This window comes from Schistocerca serialis, chromosome 5 (genome assembly GCF_023864345.2).
Source record: "Schistocerca serialis cubense isolate TAMUIC-IGC-003099 chromosome 5, iqSchSeri2.2, whole genome shotgun sequence".
NCBI classification, from domain to species: Eukaryota; Metazoa; Arthropoda; class Insecta; order Orthoptera; family Acrididae; genus Schistocerca; species Schistocerca serialis.
The window spans coordinates 61562354-61575872 of NC_064642.1; positions in this window are offsets into that span (position 1 = coordinate 61562354).

Here is a 13519-nt window from a genome sequence, read left to right on the forward strand (position 1 = left end):
CTGGCTAAAAAAAAAAAAAATTAAAAAAAATAACGCTCTTGGTCTATCAACGTTTGGTGCCTGTTTTTAAAGACCCGCATCATTAAAATTAACAGCAATGGCAGTCCTCGGTCGCAGATAAGGACCCTTTCGCCATAGGTTTCGGCACTGCTACGAGTGCCTTCATCAGAAATAAAACTCTCAAATTGGGCTATAGCATAATTACAAAACTACAGGAAAGAAAAAAAAATTAAGTGTATGTACTTGCTAGTAGTAGAAAAAGAAGCAGTACTCACATGTCACGTATTAAAGTAAAAATCGAGGGATAAAGATTTAGTCACAAAATTTGTAAAACAGAGTACATGAAAAGCAAACCACTATGGGCTGCTCACACGCGTCGAGCTTCCGTAGCATCAGACTGAGGCGCCCGCGTAAGCAATTGCGGGCAGGTGAACATTACACCAAGAGAGCCATCTAGTAGCCGCAAATACAAACAGGCTACTTAACATTCAAAATTTAGACAGACCAATGTTAAGATGAACATTATTTTGTATATGAAGTAAAAGGCAATAATTTTATCTGACAGCAGCTGACACTGTAACAAATTGTCCACGTAAGTGTACATACGTATGTGAAACTTAGAGCAGAAATTTCCAGAGTTTGGAGATGAAAACTGGAGTGAGGCAGGGTGATGATCTTTCCCCGCTGCTCTTCTATTATGTCCCAGAAATAGTCATAAGGGAATCCAGACTGTCATTAGAAGAAAACCGTACGAATAATGGAGTTAGATTAGACTAGAGAGGGGACAACATATAAGTAGTCTGTTTAACTGGTTTATATTGCATATAACCATAGCTAGCTTTTTCAGACTCAGTGAAAATAGCCACTAGACAAGTAGAATTGCTTAAAGAACAAGCTGGATAAGCATGTTTATAGATCTCCTTTGAGAAAACCTAATTTGTGAGAATCATTAAGAGAGATCTAAACACAATGAAAACCAAATACGGAAAAACTGAGAGAACTATCAAGTCCACGTAACTAGGAGAAGTAACTGGACAAGACATTTAGGAGGAAGAAGTCATTGAAGTAAGAGTTATTAAGATGAAAACAGCATACTATGTTTAACACTGAAGAAATAGGCGGTGATGGAAGTACTGGAAATAACAGGAAGAAAAATATTAAGGACAGTTATGGGACCAGTTAAGACGCAATCAAAATACAGAAGACCTGATAATAGTGTAATTCACATACGTATTGAAAAAATAAGACATGATTAGCAAAGGAAGAATAACTTTTTATGGTCACATTAAAATGAAAGATAACAACAGACTGACAAAAAGACTATTGACTTAGTTCGGTAAGTTGAAAATGAATAAGAAATGATGCAAGAAAGTCGGAAGGGACATGGACGAAATTACTCCACTAGATATTGAGGAACAACTGCCACTCAGAAATAAATCGGAGTGCTCCAGAGGTTTCCGTGAAAAACCGAGTAAGAAGACTGGAGCCATTTACATAGAAGAAAGAAGAAAGAAATATGGAGAAATGATTAAGGAAATGTGGAAGAAAAGAAAGGACAAACAGATGAAATAACCGTGGTCTCTAGCTTCTCATACGTAAAAGAAGAGGAAGAAATAAAACTAAAAAAAAATTAGCCTTTGAAGATCAAAAGATTACCGAACACTAAAGAGTCTGAAACGTTTTACTTATTTCAACGAAATCGCTGGTGCCGAAAACGACTCACTACATAATCTGTGCCTCGTGCAATGTGCTATGTTACTGTGTCCCAGAAACGTATACAATGTAAGCCGCCTCTCCACGCTTCTTATGGATTTGTGTTTGATTATTACTTGCTATAGCGTGACTGGATGTGAAATTAGGCATTGGACATTCATAAGTAGCCAGTTTTGGAGGGTGAACTTGCGCCCAAGGCACATGTATCGATAACTAAAGTTCTGACCGTGAGCCTATGACGCATGCCTAATCTATTCTTAGAAAGTGTGCTACAATTAATTCCCTTCCAAAATATCCTAATATCAATAGTTAACAAATTTAAACTTTTTTCTGCATCTGGTTTGTAAATGGGTGGATTTACCTAACTTTGGGGTGCTGAAGACACTGGTAAAATCGGTTTTTCTCTATCACGTCACATTTCCTAGATACACACCAGAATGAAAAATGGTAACAGCGAAAATTGACACTATTAAATCAAACAAAAATACACATTCAGGGCGTTTGAAATCAATACTATTTTGTATGTATACATGGGTTGGTTGGTTGGTTTGGGGGATTTAAAGGGACCAGACTGCTACGGTCATCGGTCCCTTGTATACATGGGGATGAGGCCAATGATATTTTCACCTTCAATCGTCTTTGGTTTTTGAAAAATGCGATGACGGAGCTCTTCTTTTGTTTGCCGTTTCATCACTCTCCCTAACAAGACCCCAGGAGTAGTCACCCATCATCGAAGGTTCTAACGGCCTCCCAAATTTTCCGGGAAGAGATCAAGGTGAGAATGTAAAAAGCGAATTTTAAGCGACATTCTATACCCCATGCTCTTATAGTTGTCCAACAGATCATTCTCAATGATAACATTGTTTTTGTCTTTTCTGTTACCCAAAAAGCCCTTTACAAATGCTTTAAAAGAGGACCAAGCAGCTAATTGGATATCTGTGAGTTTGGTATCAAAGGTCGGATCTTCCAGCAATTTTCTTATTTGTGGTCCAACAAATATACCCCCTTTCAGCTTTGCCTCACTTAATTTGGGAAATTTTTCTTTTAGGTGATTGAAAGCCTCACCTTCTTTACCAAGAGCTTTTACAAAGTTCTTGATAAGGCCCAACTTGATGTGAAGGGGACGCAAAATGATTTTCTCGGTCTCAAGCTATGGGGTGTTGTTCACATTTACGTTTCCAGGAACATGTGACTTCCTTCTAGGCCATTCCTTGACTGTATAGTGGTTCTTGGTGTCACGGCCGTCCCAAAGGCACAAAAAGCAGCAGCATTTCGTGAATCCGGCCTGTAAACCTGTAAGGAGTGCAACAACTTTTAAATCACAGCAAAGCTGCCATTCATGATCCTTATATTTGGTTGCCTCTAGCAGCAGAGCCATGGTTTCATAAATTTCTTTCGTGTCTACTGCGTAAGCCGAAGGTACCGATGGAAATGCATTGCCGTTATGCAGTACTACTGCTTTCAAGCTGGTTTTACTGTAGTCAATAAATAGTCGCCTCTCCTGTGGATTATATTGTACACCTAGCTGTATCATCAGACCATTAAAATCTCTACGTACACACACTGGATTCTGCTTATCGAAATACTGAGCGAAGGAAGCACCTCTTGATCTGAAATAGGAAATGTTTGTCCCTGGAGCTAGAAGGTTCCGTTGTTTTAGTCTCAACCCAAGAGTTCAATTTGCTGTTTCGAAATTTTTAGATCGCTAACCAAATCATTGATTAAAGAGCTGAGGCGAAGTGTCTTGATATTGAGGGCAGTACTCTTCTATATGTTCAATACTTTCTGATTCAGTTGACATGGTGTCTGGTTCCGTGGCTTTCAAGTTACAGACAGGAACAGGCAAACCCTCATCATGGGGCACAGGCAAATGCACTGAAGATACATTTGGATACTTTATTTTATGTCTAGTTTTGCTTGTATGTCCCGAAATATTTGTAAGACAGAAGTAACAGTCCGAATAATGGTCTTTAGGCTCACACCACACCATCGGAACAGCGAATGGCATGGCTCAGCGTTTTTCTTTCAGCCACTCGGTTAAGGTTATGCAGGCAATATGAGGTGCCACATTTTTATCTTGATCACCAACAGGACAATAAAAATACAATTTATATGCCTTCTTAACCAAATCAGTGATTGGTTTTCTTTGGGCTTTTGGAGTGAATTTCCCACACACACAACAAAATTTGTTCGGGTGCTTTAGACAGCAACAAGATTTACTAGTTGCCACTTTTCATAAACTTTCACAGGAAACACTCACTGAGGATCTCTTTCACACCAACCATTTACTGACGATTTATAGTTCTTCTAATCTCTTCTGCAAATCAAAAACAAACAATTAAACATCACAACAGAACAACAAAAAGCAAAATACTGAATACGAAAAATAAAAAAACCTTTAAAAACTCAAAAATGGTACGTGCTGGAACATTCTGAAAGGTATGAGCAGATTCGTCAAGTGGTGTTCCCCATCTGACTTATTTGAACGAAATCGCCAATGCCGGAAACGGTTCACTACATGATACTCCACTTTATCAGAGCTCTGTGCCTCTTGCAGCGTCCTGTGGTACTGTTGAGCGGGAATTTCAGTATGTACCATGATCCTTATCTATATAGACGATTTAGGAGGAATCTGAGCAGCCGTCTTGGGTTGTTTGCAGATGATGCTGTCATCTATCGTCTAGCAAACTTATGAGAAGATCAAAACAAACTGCAAAACGATTTAGAAAAGATATCTTCATCGTGCGAAAATTTGAAATTGACCCTAAATAATGAAAAGCGTGAGACATCCAGATGAGCGCTAAAAGGAATCCGTTAAACTTCGATTACTCGATAAATCAGTCTAATCTAAAGCCCGTAAATTCAATTTAATACCTAGGAATTACAAGTACGAACAGTGTAAATTGGAAAGAGCACACACAGAAAATTTGTGGGGAAGGCGAACCAAAGACTGTACTTAATTGGTAGAACACTTTAAAATATAACAGATCTACTAAAGAGGCTAGTTACACTATTGCTTGTTCGTCCTCTTTTGGAGTACTGCTGTGCGGTCTGGGATCATTACAAGATAGAATTAACAGAGTACATCGGCAAAGTCCAAAGAAGTGCAACACGTTTTGTTTGTCGCGGAATAGGGGAGCGAGTGTGACGGACATAGTACAGGATTTGGGTGGACACCATTAAAACAAAGGCGTTTTGGTTGTGGTGGAGTCTTCTTAAGAAATTTAAATCACCAACTTTCTCCTGAGAATGCGAAAATGTTTTGTTGATACCGACCTACATAGGGATAAGCGATCATCATATACTACTGGCCAATAAAATTGCTACACCACGGAGATGACGTGCTACAGACGCGAAATTTAACCGACAGGAAGAAGGTGATGTGATGTGCAAATGATTAACTTTTCAGAAAATTCACACAAGGTTGGCGCCGGTGGCGACACCTACAACGTGCTGACACGAGGAAGGTTTCCAACCGATTTCTCATACACAAACAGCAGTTGACCGGCGTTGCACGGTGAAACATTGTTGTTATTCCTCGTGTAAGGAGGAGATGTGCGTACCATCTCGTTTCCGACTTTGATGAAGGTCGGGTTGCAGCCTATTACGATTGCAGTTTATCGTATCGCGACATTGCTGTTCGCGTTGGTCGAGATCCAATGCCTGTTAGCAGAATATGGAATCGGTGGGTTCAGGAGGGTAATACGGAACGCCATGCTGGATGCCAACGGCCTCGTATCACTAGCAGTCTAGATGACAGGCATCTTATCCGCATGGCTGTAACGGATCGTGCAGCGACGTCTTGATCCCTGAGTCAACAGATGGAGACTTTGCAAGACAACAACCATCTGCACGAACAGTTCGACGACGTTTGCAGCAGCACGGACTATCAGCTCGGAGACCATGGCTGCGGTTACCCTTCACGCTGCATCACATCAGGAGCGCCTGCGATGGTGTACTCGACGACGAACCTGGGTGCACGAATGCCAAAAAGTCATTTTTTCGGATGAATCCAGGTTCTGTTTACAGCATCATGATGGTCGCATCCGTGATTGGTTTCATCGCGGTGAAAACAAATTGGAAGCGTGTATTCGTCATCGCCATACTGGCGTATCACCCGTGTGATGGTATGGGGTGCCACTGGTTACGCGTCTCGGTCACCTCTTGTTCGCATTGACGGCACTTTTAACAGTGGACCTTACATTTCAGATGTGTTACGACCCGTGGCTCTACTCTTCATTCGATCCCTCCGAAACCCTACATTTCAGCAGGATAATGCACGACCGCATGTTGCAGGTCCTGTACGGGCCTTTCTGGATACAGAAAATGTTTGGCTGCTGCCCTGGCCGGCACATTCTCCAGATCTCTCACCAACTGAAAACGTCCGGTTAATGGTGGCCGAGCAACTGGCTCGTCACAATACGGCAGTCACTACTGTTGATGAACTGTGGCATCGTGTTGAAGCTGCATGGGCAGCTGTACCTGTACACGCCATCCAAGCTCTGTTTGACTCAATGCCCAGGCGTATCAAGGCCGTTATTACGGCCAAAGGTGGTTGTTCTGAGTAGTGATTTCTCAGGATCTATGCACCCAAATTGCGTGAAAATGTAATCACATGTCAGTTCTAGTATAATATAATTGTCCAATTAATACGCGTTTATCAACTGCATTTCTTCTTGGTGTAGCAATTTTAATGGCCAATAGTGTAATAAAGTAAGGGAAGTCAGCGCTCGCACGGAAAAATACAGGATTCGTTTTTCCCGCGCGCTATACGAGATCGGAATAATAGAGAATTATTGTGAAGGTGGTTCGATGAATCCTCTGCCATGCACTTAAATGTGATTTGGAGAGTATCCTTGTAAATGTAGATGTAGAGGATCAATATCTGTACCGTTTCTACCACGACTTCAGGCATTTATCTGCATACAAACAAAAGATTAATTACGTGACGTTAGTTGTTCACGGTGATAATTAAGACTTTATGACTTCCTGTGGGAACACACAAATTTAATCCATCTCGGAGCTAGGTGTCTTAGAAGGAGCAGTTCGAACCTCAAATCGAAGCGTTCAGATAATTTGTGGGAGCGTACCTTTAACGGGATCTGCTGTACATGTAACCACGTTTGAATTTTGTGTCCAGGAAAACAAGTGACAAAAGAACACGCGAGGAGGGAGGTGAGAGTGTGACGCGTGGCGCGCTGTGCAGGACTCGCAGGACCAGGGGCGCAGCGTGCTGCGGCAGGCGGAGGCGCTGGCCAGCAGGGACTGCGAGCGCGCCGTCGCCCGCAAGCTGTACGTCATGAAGACGGCGGGCCGGCGCGCCGAGCAGCAGGCCGCGCTCCAGGCCAAGATAGACGCGTGAGTACAGAAGGCGCGGGATAGTCCCCAACACTGCGCCGGACCTCCTCTCTCTAGGCAGAAGTATGGGCTCAACAAGTCGTCGGAAGTCTCCTGCAGACACAATGAACAGTGCTGCCCTAATAGCCGTCCATAACTGTGAGTGTTGCCGGTGCAGAATTTGTGCACGAACTGACCTCTCGATTGTATCCCATAAATGTTCGATGGGATTCACGTTAGACGATATGGGTGGCCAAATCATTTGCTCGAATCTCATGGTTATGATGGAGTGTCTAGCAGAATCTTAAAGTACTGTCCTGCACATGTTAGCTCTGTGTTTAGCCACATTTTTAATTTTTCCTTTAGGAATGGTCTGTTTCCTGAGCGATTAAAGTACTCAGTAGTAAAGCCGTTTTATAAAAAGGGAGAAAGGGATAATGTAGTTAATTTTAGACCTGTTTATATGCCATCAGTGTTTGTAAAAGCTATTGAAAAGGCTGTGTATGTAAGGATAATTGATCATTTTATATCACACGATTTGCTATCAAACGTACAGCTCGGTTTTAGCAGTCGTTTAACAACTGAAAATGTTATATTCTCTTTTCTCTTTGAGGTACAGGATGGGCAAAACAAAAGGTTTCGAAAGCCTGGCGTATTTTTTTATTTAACTAAGGCATTTTATTGTATTGATCACAAAATATTGCTCCAGAGGTTGGACCATTATGGAATACGGGGAGTAGCTCACAATTGGTTCACCTCTTACTGTAGCAACAGGTGGCAAAAGGTCATTATTCACAATGTTGATAATGGCTGTGATTTGGGGTCTGAGTGGAGTACTGTCAAGTGGGGTGTGCCTCAGGGATCAGTGTTGGGGCCACTCCTCTTCCTTATTTATATAAATGATATGCCCTCTAGTATTAGGGGTAACTCTAAAACATTTCTGTTTGCTGATGACACTGGCTTGGTAGTAAAGGATGCTGTGTGCAACATTGACTCGGTTTCAAATAGTGCAGTACATGACCTCAGTTTATGGCTTGTAGAAAATAAACTAACGTTATATCACAGTAAGACTCAGTTTTTACAGTTTGTAACACACAATTCAACAAACCCTAACGTTTTAATTTCACAGAACGGGCATATGATTAGTGAAAGTGAACAGTTCAAATTTCTAGGTGTTAAGATATATAGTAAACTGTCGTGGAAAGCCTACGTTCAGGATCTTGTTCAGAGACTTAATACTCACATTTTTACTGTTCGAACGGTATTAAAAGTGAGTGATACTTCGACACGAAAATTATTCTACTTTGCTTATTTTCATTCACTTATGTCGTATCGTATTATATTTTTGGATAACTCTTCTCATTTTAAAAGGATATTTTTGGCTCAGAAACGAGTGTTTCGGGCAATAAGTGGTGTAAGTTCATGAGTCTCGGTATTTTGAAATTGGCTCTTCAATATATGTATTTCTTAATATCATTTCTCGTTAACAATATTATCTTATTCCCAAGAATAAGCAGCTTTCACTCTATTAATACTCGGCAGAAATCAAACATGCATTTGGATCGGACTTCCTTAACTCTTGTGCAGAAAGGTGTTCAGTATATTGCTGCATCCATTTTCAATAAGCTACCACTCGAATTCAAAAATCTTAGCAGTAATCCAAACGCTTTCAAATCGAAACCGAAGAGTTTCCTCATGGGTCACTCCTTCTATTCTGTTGAGGAGTTCCTTGAAAAATTAAGCTGATTCTTATTGTATTGCTGATAGCGTTTACTTAAACTTATGGGCTGACTTTTTTCAGGTTCACGAACATTTATTTTTATCTGTTATTACTTTTATGTTGTAATTTCATTTACTGACTCGTTCCATGACCTTGGAGATTTGCTCCTCAATTTGGTCCTACGGAACTTGACGTGTAAATAAAATAACATAAATAAATTGTCCCGAAAGTTCTTCAAACCAATTGCCAACAATTGTGCCCTGATGGCATGGTGTACTGTCGTCTATAAAAATTCCATCATTGTTTAGGAACATGAAGTCCACGAATGACTGCAAATGGTCTCCAAATAGCTGAACATAACCATTTACAGTCAATGATCCATATAGCTGCATCAGATGACCCAGTCCATTCCTGCAAACGCAGCCCACACCATTATGGAGCCACCACCATGTTGCACAGTATCTTGTCCACGGCTTCGTGGGGTCTGCGTCACACTCGAAACCTGCCATCAGCTCGCACCAACTGAAATCTGACCAGACCACCGTTTTCCAGTCATCTAGCACCCAACCGAAATGACCCCAGTCCAGGAGAGGTACTCCAGGCGATGTCGTGCTGTTGCCAAATGCTCTAGCCTCGATCGTCTGCTGTCCAAGCCAGATTTCGCCGCACTGTCCTAATGGATACGTTCGTTTTACGTCCCACATTGCTTCCAGCAGGTGTTTCAGGCAGTGTTGCTTGTCAGTTAGCACTGACAACTCTAGACAAAAGCCGCTGATCTGAAGGCCGTCAGCCACTGCATTGTCCATGGAATTATTTCTATTCATGTATTACTTCTAATACATGAAATTTGGTATTCTGGGCACACTCTTGACACTGTGGATCTCGGCATACTGAATTATCTAACGATTTCCACAGTGAAATGTTCCATACGTATAGCTCCAACTACCATTCCGCATTCAAAGTGTGTTAATTCCTGTCGTGTGTCCACAACCATGTTGGAAACTCACCTGAGTACAAATGACAGCCCCACTGATGAACTGCCATTTTATATTTGTGTACGCGACACTACCGCCACCTGTATCCGTGCATATCGCTGACCCATGACTTTGCCACCTCACTGTGTAATGAAAGGTTACAAAGTCGGTTTCTAATGCAGAATCGGATTTGAATGTTGGTTGATTTTGAGAGCTTTATGTTATACCTTGTCTACGTATGGGAAATGCCTACCAGTATACCAGCACATGTCGCAATTCGAAAGTGGCAGTGGCATGGCCTATCGAGACAGCAGTTTATCTTTGTCCATATGCCATGACTCTCCTGCAAATATGGAATCTATGTGTGCAGGAAAGCCATATTCAACGTCATGCAGGACTTTAATTGCCTCTGATGACAGACATATGAGTGGTTTAAGTCATATCTACAGAACAGGAAGCAAAAAGTCTCTTTATAAGCTTCAAGTGATTCAAAGGAGTTTGCCACCTCATCTAACTGGGGTGAAATTGTATTAGTTGTTCCACAAGGTTCAATCATGGATCCCCTCCTGTTCTTGATAGAGCTATGTGAATTACCTCCCTTCTTATGTGAAACAAGATGCTGAACTGACACTGTTTTCTGATGATACAAGCATAATTATTAATCCAGTAGAAGAAAGTTTGCCACTTCATCTAACTGGGGTGAAATTACATTAGGTGTTCCACAAGGTTCAATCATGGGTCCCCTCCTGTTCTAGATACAGCTATGTGAATTACCTCCCTTCTTATGTGAAACAAGATGCTGAACTGACACTGAGTTAGCAGGTTTCACTCAGTTAATACTAGGCAGAAATCAATGCATTTCCTTGACTTTTGTGCAGAAAGGAGTGCAGTATTCCGCTGCATCCATTTTCAATAAGCTACCACAAGAACTCAAAAATCTTAGCAGTAGCCCAAACTCTTTTAAGTCTGAACTGAAGAGTTTCCTCATGGCTCACTGCTTCTATTCTGTCGAGGAGCTCCTGGAAGAGCTAAAAAATTAAGCAAATTCCAGTGTTCCATTGTTGATTTTCTTTATTTAAACTTACGACTTGTCACCTGAATATGTTTTTTTTTATATTTCATTTTATCTGTTTCTAATATCGTGTTATAATTTCATGTATTGAATCGTTCCATGTACCATGGAGACTTCTCCTTAATTTGGGCCCATGGAACAATAAATAAATAAATAAAAATAAAATAAATAAAAGTCTGATAGAAAATGATACAAATAAAGTCTTTGGAAAAGTTATTAACTGGTTTTCTGCGAATGGGCTTGCTCTGAACTTTGATAAAACACAGTATATCCAATTTTCTGCTGCAAAAAGTATAATTCCTTCAATAAACATAACACCTCAAAAGAAGTCAGTAGCCAGGGTAGAGCATACCAAGATTTTTGGTGTACAAATAGATGAGGATCTTAATTGGAAAATTCATATTTTGGATCTCCTAGAGCGACTAGGTTCAGCAACTTTTGCAATCACAATATTTGCAAATTTTGAGGATGTAGAAATTAGTAAGCTAGTATACTTTGCATACTTCCACTCTCTAATGTCATACGGAATAATATTCTGGGGTAACTCAACGCTTAGGCAAAAGGTATTCACTGCTCAAAAGGAAGTAGTTAGAATAATGTGTGGGGTTCATAGTCGCACATCTTGTAGGCATCTGTTTAAAAGGTTATGAATTGTTACAACTACTTCACAGTACCAATACTCAGTAATGAAATTTTTTCTCAACAACATGGATCAGTTTAAAATCAACAGCTGTTCCATGGTTACAATACTAGAAAAAAGAAAGACCTACACTACCATTTACTTAACCTATCTTTGGCACAGAAAGGGGTAAAATGCTATAAAACTTTCTGATAAATGACCAGATGAAATATAATGTCTGACAGACAGCAATAATAGTTTCAAAAAACAAATTGAAATCATACCTCCTTGACAACTCCTCCTATACCATAGATGAATTCTTGAATATGAGTAAATAAATCTGGAGATGTAATATATGCGTTTTGTGCCATTTAAAGGAATGGGATAAATAATATCAATATTTAGAAATAACTCTATAATCTAAAGAAAACTTGTTTCCTGTGCTCATTTCTTCTGCATTTGATACGTTCCACATCATAACAGTTTTCCGTGCTATTAATCAATGGAACATGTAACTGACTAACTAACTAACTTACTAACATATTGTTTGCTCTGCCACTCGGGGTTCTAAATACACGCCATGTTCCTTGAGTGAGGAAATGAGTGTGTTTGCAGCAAGACAAGTATCAACACGCACAGTGCGATGACGTCTGGAGCACTGCGAAGTGTCAACATGGCGACCATTCTTGCCACTCCCCTTATCCCCTTGACGCAATTACAGAGTGAGGTGCGCCAGATGGCAGTACATGACACACTAGTGGCACCGTGTCGGCTTTTCAGACAGGTTCCTGTTTTCTGCACAGTATCACGTTGGACGTATACCAGTGTGGAGGGTCTGAGCAGAACAAACATTGTCAGATCGCATTGTCATCACATGGGACCAGCACACGGTACAGTAACATGGGAGTAGTAGGGCTGAGTACATTCTGGCATACTCTGAATTGTTGCCAGAATTATGCAAGATGGCAGACTATCACATTATGCACTGTTACCAAATATCCCCCACCACCTCCCCAACTCCACTGGCTGCCCCCATTTTCCTCATATTGACTGGACCATTCTGTGATGTAGAAGGCATATTTCGCTCTTCAGTTGTAACAGCTGTATCATACTCACATTTAGCTGCAACTCTTGATACAGCACAGTACCTGTTTACTAATGGAGCGATAAACCTGGAGTGGGTACACTGATATGATTGGCTCTTACTACACAGCGAACCACAACAATCGAGTAGCACACTGGGATTATCGACAGCAATATCTCGATCGGCCATATCCTACATCATTCAACATTTCCTGCTGTGTCTCAGCCTGGACAAAGACGAACTCTGCAGCATGTGGAGCAAGATCCTTCTGTGATCACTCATGTTATTATCAATGATGTGGAGATGAAACAAACGAATTTAACAAACGTCCTTCATTAGCAATTCTTGCATCCATTTCACTTACAATATCAGCACAACCTGTAATAATTATCCAATTACAGCATGGTTTTCGTACAGTCAGAAGATGATTATTTCACAGTGATACCTGGAAAAGAGTCGAAACAAGGCCCCAGGAGTAGACAATATTCCATTGGAACTACTGACGGCCGTGGGAGAGCCAGTCCTGACAAAACTCTACCATCTGGTGAGCAAGATGTATGAAACAGGTGAAATACCCTCAGACTTCAAGAAGAATATAATAATTCCAATCCCAAAGAAAGCAGGTGTTGACAGATGTGAAAATTACCGAACTATCAGTTTAATAAGTCACAGCTGCAAAATACTAACACGAATTCTTTACAGACGAATGGAAAAACTAGTAGAAGCCAACCTCGGGGAAGATCAGTTTGGATTCCGTAGAAACACTGGAACACGTGAGGCAATACTGACCTTACGACTTATCTTAGAAGAAAGATTAAGGAAGGGCAAACCTACGTTTCTAGCATTTGTAGACTTAGAGAAAGCTTTTGACAATGTTGACTGGAATACTCTCTTTCAAATTCTAAAGGTGGCAGGGGTAAAATACAGGGAGCGAAAGGCTATTTACAATTTGTACAGAAACCAGATGGCAGTTATAAGAGTCGAGGGACATGAAAGGGAA